At 34.9% G+C, this 14,077-nt stretch overlaps 1 non-coding gene across 1 annotated transcript; it reads left to right on the top strand.

Moving 5' to 3' along the window:
• Window positions 1-1,730: 1,730 nt before the first annotated feature.
• Window positions 1,731-1,806, top strand: TRNAC-GCA (transfer RNA cysteine (anticodon GCA)). The gene has a single exon. It is a non-coding gene; the product is annotated as a tRNA-Cys (tRNA).
• Window positions 1,807-14,077: the final 12,271 nt, after the last annotated feature.

The following is a 14,077-nucleotide window of genomic DNA, read 5'->3' on the forward strand; positions in this document are numbered from 1 at the left end:
GTCATCAAATATAAATCTTATGAAGGTGAATTAACCTGCACTCACTCTCGTAATTCCCAATACCAAATTTTTATTGCATAATTTTTCCATGAAAAATGTGAATTCTTTTTTACGTATCATTTCGCAATTTAGGCCTATACTTTCATTTGAAAATGTGTATTCAGGTGTTCTTTGGATTCTTATCTCTGCTGTTTTTAATAATGCTAGTTTCAAGCTCTTTTTCAACTTCAAATCTTCAGAAACAATATTAAGGCTATTTATTCGTCTGTAAAGTGATTTTCTGTTCACCCTATAGCGCGGTTTTCAGAACTATACCTGCTAGTTCTCTCGGCGCTTTCACATCTCAGCCAAGTTCGCTACTTCCTGCAATTTTGTGACATTTCTCCAACTCCGGGGGAGAATTAATGAAGCCTGGAGACATGTTGTGTATTTAATTTAACAGCTAGTAAGTTCGAAAAACTTTATTTTACTTGATTACGTCCCTCTTGTGAATGGGAGAGCGTTGGTGGGAGGTCTGAGATTGGATAATTATATTACCGGCTTGGACTTCTAACGTATCATAGCAACTATCTAGAAGAGAAGAAAAACAGAGAGAGAGAGAGAGAGAGAGAGAGAGAGAGAGGGGGGATTTGCAACTTCGCCAGTGGAGTCCATATCTTAGAACAATATGCCACTTCCTTGCCGTTCCTATCCGTGTAGAAGCCTTCGAAATATGTTTACTTATTTACAGGAGCGTTCTGTCAATAAATATCCAATTTCGTACCAACCTTACCGTCTGTGTACGCTATTTCAGAGTTGCGCGTTGGTGAGTGTTTGCTTTTTAGTACAAAACATTGTCTAATTAGGAGATGTTTCATGTAGATATCAGCACTTACGTGTAATTGAAATTCTCTGGTATGAATCGAGTTGTAGCTAGTGTTTCTAGTTACGAAAACCAGATTTTGAGTTCAGACGAGATAGTGAATATTTAACATTTATTTTCCCATAGAGCTTATTATGCCCTTTATGTAGTGTTTTCTTAAAGCGATAGCTTTATACAGAGCATGATCAAAGGGCCCGCCTAATTGTGGGTATCTACTTTTGGTTGAAAACTTTCACGAGATTGAATCTAAATGGGTGAAAGAAGTCTGCACAATAATTTTATTATTATTATTATTATTATTATTATTATTATTATTATTATTATTATTATTATTATTATTAGCTTATTCATTTATATGATACAATTCTTTCATTTTCAATTACGATCATTCTTAATTGTCATCATTTTATGTATTTTAGTCATCCATTTTCTTCCGTCCATTCATTGTCATTATTGGCATTAATTGTAATTGTTGTCTTTATATGTAATAATTATTTTATGAACTTTTATTGTGATTTTGTCATTCTTAATTTTGTCATTTTGTAATTATGCTTTGTGCTGGACTGTTATTGGCCTCTGGCTGTTGTACAGCACAATAAATAATTGTAATATTACTATTTAATACGAGAAAAATTCGTACCGGCACCGGGAATCGAACCCAGGACCTCTCAGCTCTGCGCGCTGAGCGCTCTTTCCAACTGAGCTATGCCGGGACACAATACACGGCGCCGGCCGAACCCTTCTCGTAATGCTCCTCTCCTCTAGTAAATATGCGTTCCTGCATATATAACGTGTATCGTCTCAAATGCAGGTAGTAAGGCCGTAAATAGCATTACGAGAGTGGTTCGGCCGGCGCCGAGTATCGTGTCCCGGCATAGCTCAGTTGGAAAGAGCGCTCAGCGTGCAGAGCTGAGAGGTCCTGGGTTCGATTCCCGGTGCCGGTACGAATTTTTCTCGTATTAAATAGTAATAATACACATTGGCTACTTCAGAGTAGTCGTGTAATAATCAATGAGGTGGGCGAGACCTCATACATAATGAATATGTGATATGAAATAATAGTAAATAAATTATTATTATTATTATTATTATTATTATTATTATTATTTCAGTACGTAGCATTGTGATTTTTCCTTTCTTTGGTGATAACTGGTATTAGTTGGCAACACTGAAGAGACGGCCAGAAAGGAACTTTTAGGAACTACACTTAGGTGATCCTCAGTATCTAATTTGAACGTGTCCACATCAAATAAATGCCTTAATATTTATTTATAAAATTACTGCATAACGGTACCAAGATTTTTTAAAACTGTGCATGTCGGAGCTTCGTTTTAAATGAAAACGGAAGGAATGAAGACTATACATGATAGCATACATGAATGTACAGCAGTGCAGTAGAGAGTTTTCCAATTTGCAACTTGCATGCAAGCCTTGCGGGTGGTTCATTTGTATTACGGCGAAAGATTGCTCTTCCCTCGCGAGAGCCTCGCACCACGTACATAACAAAGACCCCGGTTCAAATCAGAGGGAAGATTCGAACTGCTCCTTCAGCGAAAAGAAAGAAGGAGAAAAAAAAGAGCAGCAAGCAAAGCGGAAGATAGATTTGGTGCGAATCGCCTAGAGCTGCACTTGACCGGCGTATAAAGCAAAATCAGGCCTGCCAACCCTCCAGTATATATTGCTTTTTGGGTCATCTTACTGCATTATTCATCAGTTACTCCGAATCGAAACCCAGCGGTTATGCCCATCACTTTGAATATCCCAGCTATTTACGAGGAAGGGATCCGCAGTCTCCTTAAAGTAGAACTTGCACCATGCCATAGTGGTGAGGATCTGGGCTGGAATTCTGAGAATAAGGCTGGTATTACACTACCAGAATTCTTTGACAAAAAATGTGATAAAATATTTTATCAAAGATCTGTGATAAAACGTTAGATTTTGAGTATATTACACTGTATAAATTATTTTATCAACAGTAATCTCACTAGACGTTTTGATTTATCTAGAGAAAATCAAAACTCGAGTGGGATTTAATTGACTATTACACGATTAGAAGAAAGTATATAAAGATTAGAGTAACGAAGTACTCCAATACAATTAAATATTAATTGACTTACGAAAATACAACTGTCTTCAAATGTATTATTGTACCATCTCAACATTACAAATATTACGCTAGATGCATGCTAGATGGCAGTAGTGAGCAATGCCTTCTCGTCGAGAAGTTCTCCATATATACACGATGGCAATGTTACTATTCAAGAAGGCTTTGTTGATTCAGTTTCATTTTTATTATTAAAACAGTTGCATTCCACTTCAATTATCCGAATCCCAGTAATCAACGTCACTTGGCAGATGATTTTCAATAAATCTTAATATTGAACAATCTCTGATACGTGACTATCCATAATATCATATAGCAGAAGCTATAACATAACCTAACTAATATACACAAGTGTTAGAAAAGTTTTAATTAACGACGATGAGATAAAAAAAATAAACATGAACAATTTTAAAAAGAATAATTATTGAATGTACAATTTTCAAATTTGAATGTGGTTGGTGGTTCAATTGATGTTATATTGGACGTGTGCGTAATAGAAGTGGAACTCGTTGATTTAGGCCTACACGGTGTATTCAACGTATTCAGAATTTCCGAATGAATAATTTTAAAAGGAATAATTATTGAATGTACAATTTTCAAATTTGAATGTGGTTGGTGGTTCAATTGATGTTATATTGGACGTGTGCGTAATAGAAGTGGAACTCGTTGATTTAGGCCTACATGGTGTATTCAACTTATTCAGGATTTCCGAATGGTGCTCTTCATTTATTTGTAAATCGGATTTCAGAAGATGTATAGGTATGATCAGTGATTTTTATTAATTCTTGTTCTTGAATGCCAATGCGAGTCATATTTGAAACTGCTGTGCATCGACTGGAGTGGTTTGTAATTATATATATATACATATATATATATATATATATATATATTTTTTTTTTTGACGTCCAGACCAGCGCAGTTTCAAATATTGGCAAACAAAGAAACAAATGCTAGGGACGCGATAAAATTAAACAAATGCTAGGGACGCGATAAAATTAAACAAATGCTAGGGACGCGATAAAGTTGTGCGATAAGCAGATATGATTGGTTGAAATACGTCCTTTCGTACCGTTTTATTGGTCAAAAGTAGTATGACGTAGTAAGAGTGTAATAGTCTACAGTAATCAATCTCACTAGAGGTTTCGATTTATCTAGACTATTTCACTTTTATTACGTCATACTACTTTTGACCAATAAAACGGTGCGAAAGGACGTCTTTCAACCAATCATGGCTGCTTATCCACAGTTTTATCGCTCCCCTAGCATTTGTTTCTTTGTTTGCCAATATTTCAACTGTAAATTCTTTACGGTACTATAAAACATACTTTGCGACGTAATTTATTTCCCGCATAGATAGTCGACTGAAAATGGCGGTTCCGTTCAAAGATTTTGGTGAAGGTAACATTAGTGAAATAGAATTTCAGTAATTCAATTAATATCTATTTTATTGTATTAGAGTACTTTATTGTTTCAAATCTTTACACTGTATAGTTTTTCCTCTTTTTATCGCCTTCCTACATTTATTTCTTTGTTTGCCAACATTTCAAACTGCAAATTCTTTACGGCACTATAAAACATGCTTTGCGATCGTCATTTGTTTACAGGATAGACAGTCAACTGAAAATGGCGGCTCCGTTCAAACGTTTTCGTGAAGCTAACATTAATGGAATAGAAGTTCAGTAAGTCAAGTGTATTAGTGTATTAGAGTACTTTATTTCTTCTAATCTTTATATACTTTCTTCTAATCGTGTAATAGTCAATTAAAAACCACTCGAATTTTGATTTTCTCTAGATAAATCAAAATCTCTAGTGAGATTACTGTTGAGAAAATCAAAACTCGAGTGGGATTTAATTGATTATTACACGATTAGAAAAAAGTATATACAGATTAGAACAAACAAAGTACTCTAAAACAATAAAATATTAATTGGCTTATTAAAATACTAAACAGACTTGAAAATGTATTCTTACAGAATTATCACATTAGACGAAACATAAATATATACGGCATATAAAATACGTAAATATATACAGATTCATACTAGAACTTTAAAAAAGTCAAGACACAAAGCAATAAATAATAAATAAATATTACTATTGATGAGTTCGCCGAAGTTTGATTCTTGCCGAAAACTCATGCATCTGTTTGTTTGCTTTTTAGAGGAACATCTGTGATTCACACTCCTCCTCTTGAATCTGGATATAATAGACCCATCTCTGCTAAATACCCATGGGAACGATGACGCTGGACAAACAGCAAGAGTCCATTTACACAAACTTGACGTAACAGCGAGTTCCAGACCGAGACCGTTTACACAAACTTAACTTGGCGTAAAGTTGACACATGCGTATTAAACAAAATCAAACGTCACAGAGAATAAAGGGCAGAAGTAATTACTAATCCCTGATGTCCGGGAGGATGGACAAGACGATCCACATCAAACGCTATCCCTTGAAATGTAGTGAGGCTGTTTTTCAAACATAAATAAATTGCATGCAGATTTACAACGTGGAGTTTTCAGAGCCTGAAGGCAGTAACAGACGCACCGTTAACGCGAAAATTTTATGTACAGTCGCATGTTTATCCTGAACGCACCAGTTCATATCCCGTTAAGTCCAAGTCGAATTCATTTATGATGGAAAAACTGTATATTATATTGAAAGATTGAGATCACCAAACCAACAGTGTTATCCATGTACAGGGATATCATTTTACTTTTACTTAAATTTTTATTTTATTTTTTTAATTTTAGTACGTTTTTTACGACGCTTTATCAACAGCTTAGGTTAATTAGCGTCTGAATGAGATGAAGGTGATAATGCCGGTGAAATGAGTCCGGGGTCCAACACCGAAAGTTACCCAGCATTTGCTCATATTGGGTTGAGGGAAAACCCCGGAAAAAACCTCAACCAGGTAACTTGTCACGACCGGGAATTGAACCCGGGCCACCTGGTTTCACGGCTAGACGCGCTAACCGTTACTCCACAGGTGTGGACATATATTTTTATTGTACCTGAGTTTTTTTAATATACTTCACTCCAACCCTTCTACTAGTAAACTTCCAACCGATCTCAACACAGAACCAAGGCTGCGTATGCAGTCAAAGTCGCCTTACGGTCATAGTAAACAGTACTGAGTTAGTGAGTATAGTACTTCCTGAAATATGTTCGCGTTTTCCAGTTACGAAGTAGCTTTCAATATTGAATCATATTTTCGCATAGGTACTGTCGTCCGTTTGCCTATGTCGCATCCCGGTTCCCCCCCCCCCACGGTTTTGTTAGCCCCTCTGTAAAGGCTAGTGACTGGGCTGTCTTAGCTCTTTTCTGAAACCATTAATTTATGTTAGGAATTGGACATCTACATAATATTAGACAACTGTTTAAAATAACTTAAATAAAAGGGCCTCGTTAAGTAATTAACTGTCACGTGATTTCCCCCTTCCTACGACCCTGCGACAAAATCACTTGGACGGACATTAGATAGCATGTCTGAGTAATTTTATCTTTTCGGATCGGACAGAAGTGAAGATTGAATTTACAGTGCGTAAGGTACTCTTTTATAGAGGACGTACAGAATTATTTCAACATGAGTTACTAGTACGAAGAACGAAACTGGTAATTGCGATTAGTTACAATAGTTTATAGTGCGATAATATGCACAAAATAACTGAAGCCTGTATCGAAATGAACGGCCACCGTTTTCAAAATTGTGTTTAAATATCCATATTATGATTATTTTTCAATTTAACTTCATTCTCTATATTGTACGCTAATGTGTTGTAGACCATATACTATACACTGCATGATGAATACGTCCGAATGGATAGCTCAGTTCTTGAGTAAAAACACTCATTGTTAATACTGCACTGTATTTTGATTAAACAAAAACCTAATGAAAATTATCAAACTCAAAATCGCGATATTTTCTAGTTTACTTAAATGCATGAACTACTTTTCTTCACTTCTATACCTAGTAAAGTGATTTGTTTGTATGTTACGCCAGTATCATCGAACTCTAGTCGTGGAAGGGGGTAGCAAACGGTGTTTCCGGTTCTCAATTATCATTAATCCAAAGGTATAGCCAAGTTAATATTAGAAATGTTAATAAAAATAAAATGATGTCCCTGTACAATATTATATTATTGTGAAATTTTAATTTTCCTACCAATTTTTTTCCATTATTCTATTAAAATTATAGCATATAGCCTATTAACCTATTGTATCCTATGGGATACGTTGCGAATTTAAGGGTTAACAGTGACCGAACTGAGCGTCGACCTGCCCTACCCTCCTCTCCTAACTCACCACCATGCTATAATAAAGGGAGATATATGCTAAAACGTAGACTTTTGGGTGAAAATAGTTTATAAATTGAGGATACGTTGGAAATCTAACCGGAGTTTGCGAAATGTTAAACCTGCTACTCAGCAACTGTAGCCTATGTATGTCTTAACATTACTTTCTTTCTTACTCTACTTTACCTTCCACTTTACCTGACTTAAGGGGTTAGGTACAGCTTAAAGGAGTAAAATTTTGGAAATATTCAACTATTTTTCCTCCATTACTGTATCTTGTACAATAATGAAAATTAGTATGTGTAAAAAACTGTCCTTCTGCTGTATGATAAACATGTTTTTACTATTAAAAAATTATTTGTATATATATTTATATATATATTTTTTTTTTCAAAATTCAAAGTTCACTGTGCAGTGATGAAGCGTTTCCCTCATAACTGAAAAAGTATCCAACATTCTGTGATGAACTTTTTTATGTGTATTTATGCATGTCATATCTACAATATGATGCAAAATCACTTCTATACCTTTGATAGATTGTCTGATAAAAAATAAATTAATTTTAAAAAATGGTCAACTATTTAACACAAAATAAAAAAAAATATTGTTTATTAAGGAATGTAGTTGAAAGAGCATGATATTGTAAACATGAGTTTCAGCAATGAAATAAAAGAGAGAGAACATGAAAAAGTTAACAAGTTTATGAGTTATGAGGGAAACGCTTCATCACTGCACAGTGAACTTTGAATTTTGGAAAAAAAAAAATATATATATATATACAAATATTTTTTTAATCGTAAAAATATTTTTTTCATATAGCAGAAGGATACTGTTTTACACATACCAATTTTCATTACTGTACAAGATACAGTAATGGAGGAAAAAATGTTGAATATTTCCAAAAAATTTACTGCTGTAAGCTATACCTAACCCCTTAACACACCACTGCGGGTAGGGTAGGGAGATTCGATTAACTCTACTCATACTAGATACCTCACAAATACATCTACCTCTACTTGGTGAAGAGAACGACGTGACGCAGGGCACCACTGAAACATCACAGGACATTCACAACTCAAACACCCAGTCTCATGGACGGATGATAATTTTTTTCTTTTGCCCACGTCGGGGATCGAATCTCGGACCGTTTCGTTGGAAAGCGTATGCACTATCCACTACTGTGTACCTTAACAATACCTAATTGTCCTATGTAAGTTCTGTGATAATATCGAGGTTGGGACACCCCTGCTTGTAGCTACACGGCATCGATGCCATGTCCTATCACATGCCAAATCCGCGTAAAATTAATGCAACCGCCATGTTAGAACTGTCCGGAATGAAACCATTAAAACGTTGTACAGCACATAACATCCGACCTGATCAGTAACCCCGGCCGGGTGGTTTAGAGGATAGATTGCACACTGCGAACGAAAGAACGATCGTGGCTCTGTCCATTAGCTGACGATTTCTTACCAAGCGGAACTGTTATTCGTTGCAGGTCCTGTCTGATTTCTAGAAGACAATGGGGCTGTGGAGTAGGATTCTTCTGCGTAGTAACATTTTCCTGAATTTTTCACTTCATTTCTAGTAGCGCAGTACACCAGACAGTCGGCAGCTTATCACAGAGAACCAGGCTCGATTCTATGAAAATCAAGAGTATGCACTCCAAGATAGTACTTACTGGCTTTTAAGGAACCCGGAGGTTCATTGCCTTCCTCACATAAGCCCGCCATTGGTCCCTATCCTGAGCAAGATCAATCCAGTCTCTATCATCATATCCCATCTCCCTCAAATCCATTTCAATATTATCTTCCCATCTACGTCTCGGCCTCCCTAAAGGTCTTTTTCCCTCCGGCCTCCCAACTAACACTCTATATGCATTTCTGGATTCCCCCATACGTGCTAAATGCCCTACCCATCTCAAACGTCTGGATTTAACGTGCCTAATTATGTCAGATGAAGAATACAATGCGTGCAGTTCTGTGTTGTGTAACTTTCTCCATTCTCCTGTAACTTCATTCCTCTTAGCCCCTAATATTTTCCTAAGCACCTTATTCTCAGACACCCTTAACCTATGTTCCTCTCTCAAAGTGAGAGTCCAAGTTTCACAACCATAAAAAACAACCGGTAATATAACTGTTTTATAAATTCTAACTTTCAGATTTTTTTGACAGCAGACTGGATGATAAAAGCTTCTCAACCGAATAATAACAGGCATTTCCCATATTTATTCTGCGTTTAATTTCCTCCCGAGTATCATTTAAATTTGTCACTGTTGCTCCAAGATATTTGAACTTCTCCACCTCTTCAAAGGATAAATTTCCAACGTTTATATTTCCATTTCGTACAATATTCATATAATTTGTCTTTTCGGGATTTACTTCCAAACCTATTTCTTTACTTGCTTCAAGTAAAATTCCCGTGTTACTGCAAGATAGTAGCAATAATAATACTAGTAAGAGTAGTAGTAATAGCTGCCTAGTAGTAGTAGTAGTAGTAGTAGTAGTAGTAGTAGTAGTAGTAGTAGTAGTATGGGAGATTCTGAGTAACATACAAAGGTCAGCCGTAATTGAATACCGACTTCTCCGGAAAAGGACATTTTATGAATGTGGTCCTTATGAAACGCAGGATATTTTAGTATGTTGGACCTAGTATGCTGGGAACATATAACTGTAGGATCTTTTGAATAATGGACATTTTTTAACGTGAACATTACCAAACGTGGGACCTTTCTGCATATTGACCCTTGTAGGAAGGGACCATATCTCTGATAATAATCGTGTGTGTGTGTGTTTTTTTGTCAGTACACAAACCTAACGTAGAAAATTATCTGAAAAGAGTTTCGTCATTCAATAAATAGAAGCAGCTAAATGAGGGTGACTGATATCAAAGACGGACATACGCCATTTTTATCTCAATTTAGTGAGAGATCGGTTCTTAGAGTACGTTCCACGTTCTTTCCAAAATCGGTGGTCCGCTGGTTTCAGAAAAAAAAAAATTACATACTTTTGCGAATGTTAATAGTACTATACGTTACAAGAGCGGTATGTTGACGTTTTCATGTTCGAGGAAAAGATTGAAAAAGCGAAACGTAATTGAGCTTTTTTTAATTTCCGACAACATGAAAACAAACATACCGCTCGTGTATCGTACATTATTTTGTGCGAAGATCGTTTATTAGATACCTGAAAGACGAATTTCTAATTAGTTGCAATGAAATCTCCATCTTGGTTTCTGTTTAATGACGCCAACTTCGGAAAACCAAAATATCTTTCTTCAACATTATTGCTATAAAATGTTTTCTGTGTTTACTATACTCCAGCAGGCCGTGATATACGTCTATCTTCCCCCCCCCCCCAAGTCTATAAATGCGAACTTAAAACAAACGGAAAGGTCATGTAATGATTTATTTTTCATTTTAAAATTTTAATAATATTATTTATATAACATATTGCAGTAATAACATCGGCATCTGGAATCTTGTTGATTTTTTCACGGCTTCCTTAATGTTACTTGTATCAGGAATGCAATAAGTTTCGTGGAGTAGTAGACTTTACTTAATTTTTGAAAATATTTAAAAACAATAATTAACATTGTAATTTAGGTGAAATTGCAGTGGTAAGTTTCCAGTTTATAATTATTACTATGTTAAACGTCTCTAAAAATAATATGTTAAAAGCCTAAAGCAGTAAAATGAATGTCTCGCTTAAGCGGTAAGAAGAGGGAAATTGTTATGTGTGTTACGTTGGGAATAGTGAATGTGGTATTTCACACTTACCGCGTATTGGTTTTGTGCGGAAAACAAGCAAATACGCACGATCTCGCACAAAATATGTTATAACTTTCTTAATCGGACACCCCCATACTCAGTTTGTTTCAAAAGCGGACATGACCTTTTCAGCCAATCAGATTGCTGGAAATGGCTTAAAATTCTCATGGCTACCACTTAATGTTTAAATTCTGACGAGTTTGCATGTTATATGTTCCCAGCCTACTAGGTCCAACATACTAAAATAACCTACGTTTCATAACATTTCGAAATTTTATTGAAATGTAAGAATTTTGGGCAACCTTGAGTTGAATATGGAGCGCAATACGTTGGGAAATACGCCTGAATGGACTAGGAAACGTCAATTTAATCATGAACATTGGAAACGTGCTAAAGAAAAACGATTGAAAATTAATCCTTCACCAATTAAAATAGGGATCAATGTAAAGCGAGAGGAACTTGCGGATTTTCAGACGATACTAAGTAAACACTTCGGAAATGAGTGGAAGAAAATCCTATTTCTTCAGTGTTATAGTACTGTAATCTAGAATTCTAATAAAAATGCAGAAATCATAATGAATGTTATCTATTGTTCTGAAGACCATTTAAATGAAATGTAATAAAATAAGAACTAAAAAGTGAAAGTGATATTATTAATAATTATAATAATTAATAAGAATTGAATATAAATAGCATTCCAAATTTAATTTTTCTAAGTTTTCCAGTTAAATATTACTTTTACAATAAAATCATAACTTCCATAGGATTTTCTCATCGTTATTCTGATTCTGAGTTGTGTGTTTCAAAAATGGACATTTGCATCTTTGTTTGTTTAAAAAAACGGTCAAACGTCAATCTTAGTTTCAAAGCGGACAATGTAATTTTTAAGTGAAGACCATAATTATTTTGTTAATAAAGTTACCAATACGACACACAACAATTTTTATACCTTATACTAGAAGTTAACATAATGAAACAAATAATTAAAATGGTTCTTGTCCATCTTTGAGACTCTGCTTCTCAAATAACATCTGTGAGAGAAGACAAGCTTAAGCCTTTGTGTTCTACTGAAAAGAGTTGTAGTTGAATCAATTGAAAATAGAAAGCTTTGCAGCTTGCCTTAACGAATATTTGTCAATGTGTGCACTTATACTGAATATTATAAAATATTGCAAATATTATTAAATAATGGGTGATAGCATAAAGTTGTAGTATTACTTTTTGCTTTGACTGTGGAAGATACTTAAAGTAGAAGTATATACTTCGTTTTGTATGCATAAACTCGATATTATTACAACAAAGTATGTACTACGCGCCGGTAGTATAAACTATGAAGAATATTCGATTATATCGATTATCGACAGCACTTCGGGTTTATCCGTGAAGATTTGTTAGTTTTCGTTTCGACTTCTATGCACATAATTAAACAAAAAAAATGGACAATTACGACGAAGTGGGAAATGTAAAGAGAGAGAAAGATAACGATTTGCTGTTTGTTAATCTACTAAAAGAATACCCAGCATTATTAAACAATTTGCAGACTTCTACCGCATGAAGTGATCAAGAAAAAGCCAGCCAGATTATGAAAGTTGAGGTGAAAGTTTACAGCGGGAAAGAAATTGACGAAAAGCAAAATTAAGAAGAAAATAAGTAACACGAAAAGTAAAGTAAAGTCAAAATCGGACGGTCCCAAAATGTTGTTTATTAAACTACATGTCACCTAAAATATTGTAGGCACATGAGATTTTTCATGTAAATTAAATGTATTATAGTAACATCATAGAATAATTTTGATTACACAACTTTTAACACTATTTCACTTAGGGAATATATACTGTATTTCTTTCACGTGTTAAAATTAGATACCTTATTGTTTACTAGTGTTTCAACCTGTTCTAGGTTACCTTTGCTAATTTTAATAATTTTGCTAAAAATATATTATTTTTAATAATACCAAAAACCAACTAACAGATAGAATTCCAGTTAAGTTATCTCAAAATCATCATTTGAGCAGTCCATTACAAAATTGATCATATGATATTTTTTATTTATGAAACCTACATAACTTCTTATAGTCACTTTCTGATGGTTCTCATCTTTCCTTGTAAGATTTTCTAGAGCGAATTTGCATAAATTCTGCCATTTTAAACAGTACAAATGCTTATGCTAGGGTAACTAAATCTCAAATAGGTTAGACTACGACTTTTCTTAGTTTATACTTAGAAGTAGAAGTATATATTTCTTACATCACATATTCATTTGTATGAGGTCTCGCCCACCTCATTGAATACTACACGGCTACTATGAAGTATCCAATATGTATTATTACTATTTAATACGAGAAAAGTTCGTACCGGCACCGGGAATCGAACCCAGGACCTCTCAGCCTCTCGTAAAGCTTTTACGGCCGTACTACCTGCATTTGAGACGTTACAAGTCATATATGCATGAGCGCATATTTAAATGACTTTGTGGCCATATTCAACATTAGTTTGTGACAACTGCTAACAGTTAATCATCATCATCTGTGGTCATACAGCCCTTTTAGTTTAGCCTTGACCTCCTTAAGAATTGCCGCCCAATCTTCCCTCTCTAGGGCTCTCCGTCTCCATCTCTTAATTCCTGCTTTAACTAGATCATCCTGAACATCATCCAACCATCGTAGTTTAGGTCTTCCTGCTCTTCTTTTACCACTTAGCGTGGCATCTAGTAATCTTTTAGGAATATTATTATTGTCCATTCTGATAATGTGGCCCAGCTACTCCAGCCGTCTAATTTTTATATCAGTGACAATACTTGAATCTTTATATAGTTTTTGTAGTTCAGAATTGGTCCTAATTCTCCACTCTCCCTTATCATAAATAGGGCCATAAATTTTTCTTAAAATTTTCCTTTCCCGCGTATTTAAGATGATTATTGCTCGTTCAGGTAGAGTCCAGGTTTCGCTTCCAAAAGTCACTGTAGGTTTAATAATTGTTTTATAAATCCTCACCTTCATTTTTTTGGAGATATATCTGGTTCTAACTGCTAACAGTTAATACATCACA

This window comes from Periplaneta americana, chromosome 11, assembly GCF_040183065.1.
Source record: "Periplaneta americana isolate PAMFEO1 chromosome 11, P.americana_PAMFEO1_priV1, whole genome shotgun sequence".
Classification (NCBI taxonomy): domain Eukaryota; kingdom Metazoa; phylum Arthropoda; class Insecta; order Blattodea; family Blattidae; genus Periplaneta; species Periplaneta americana.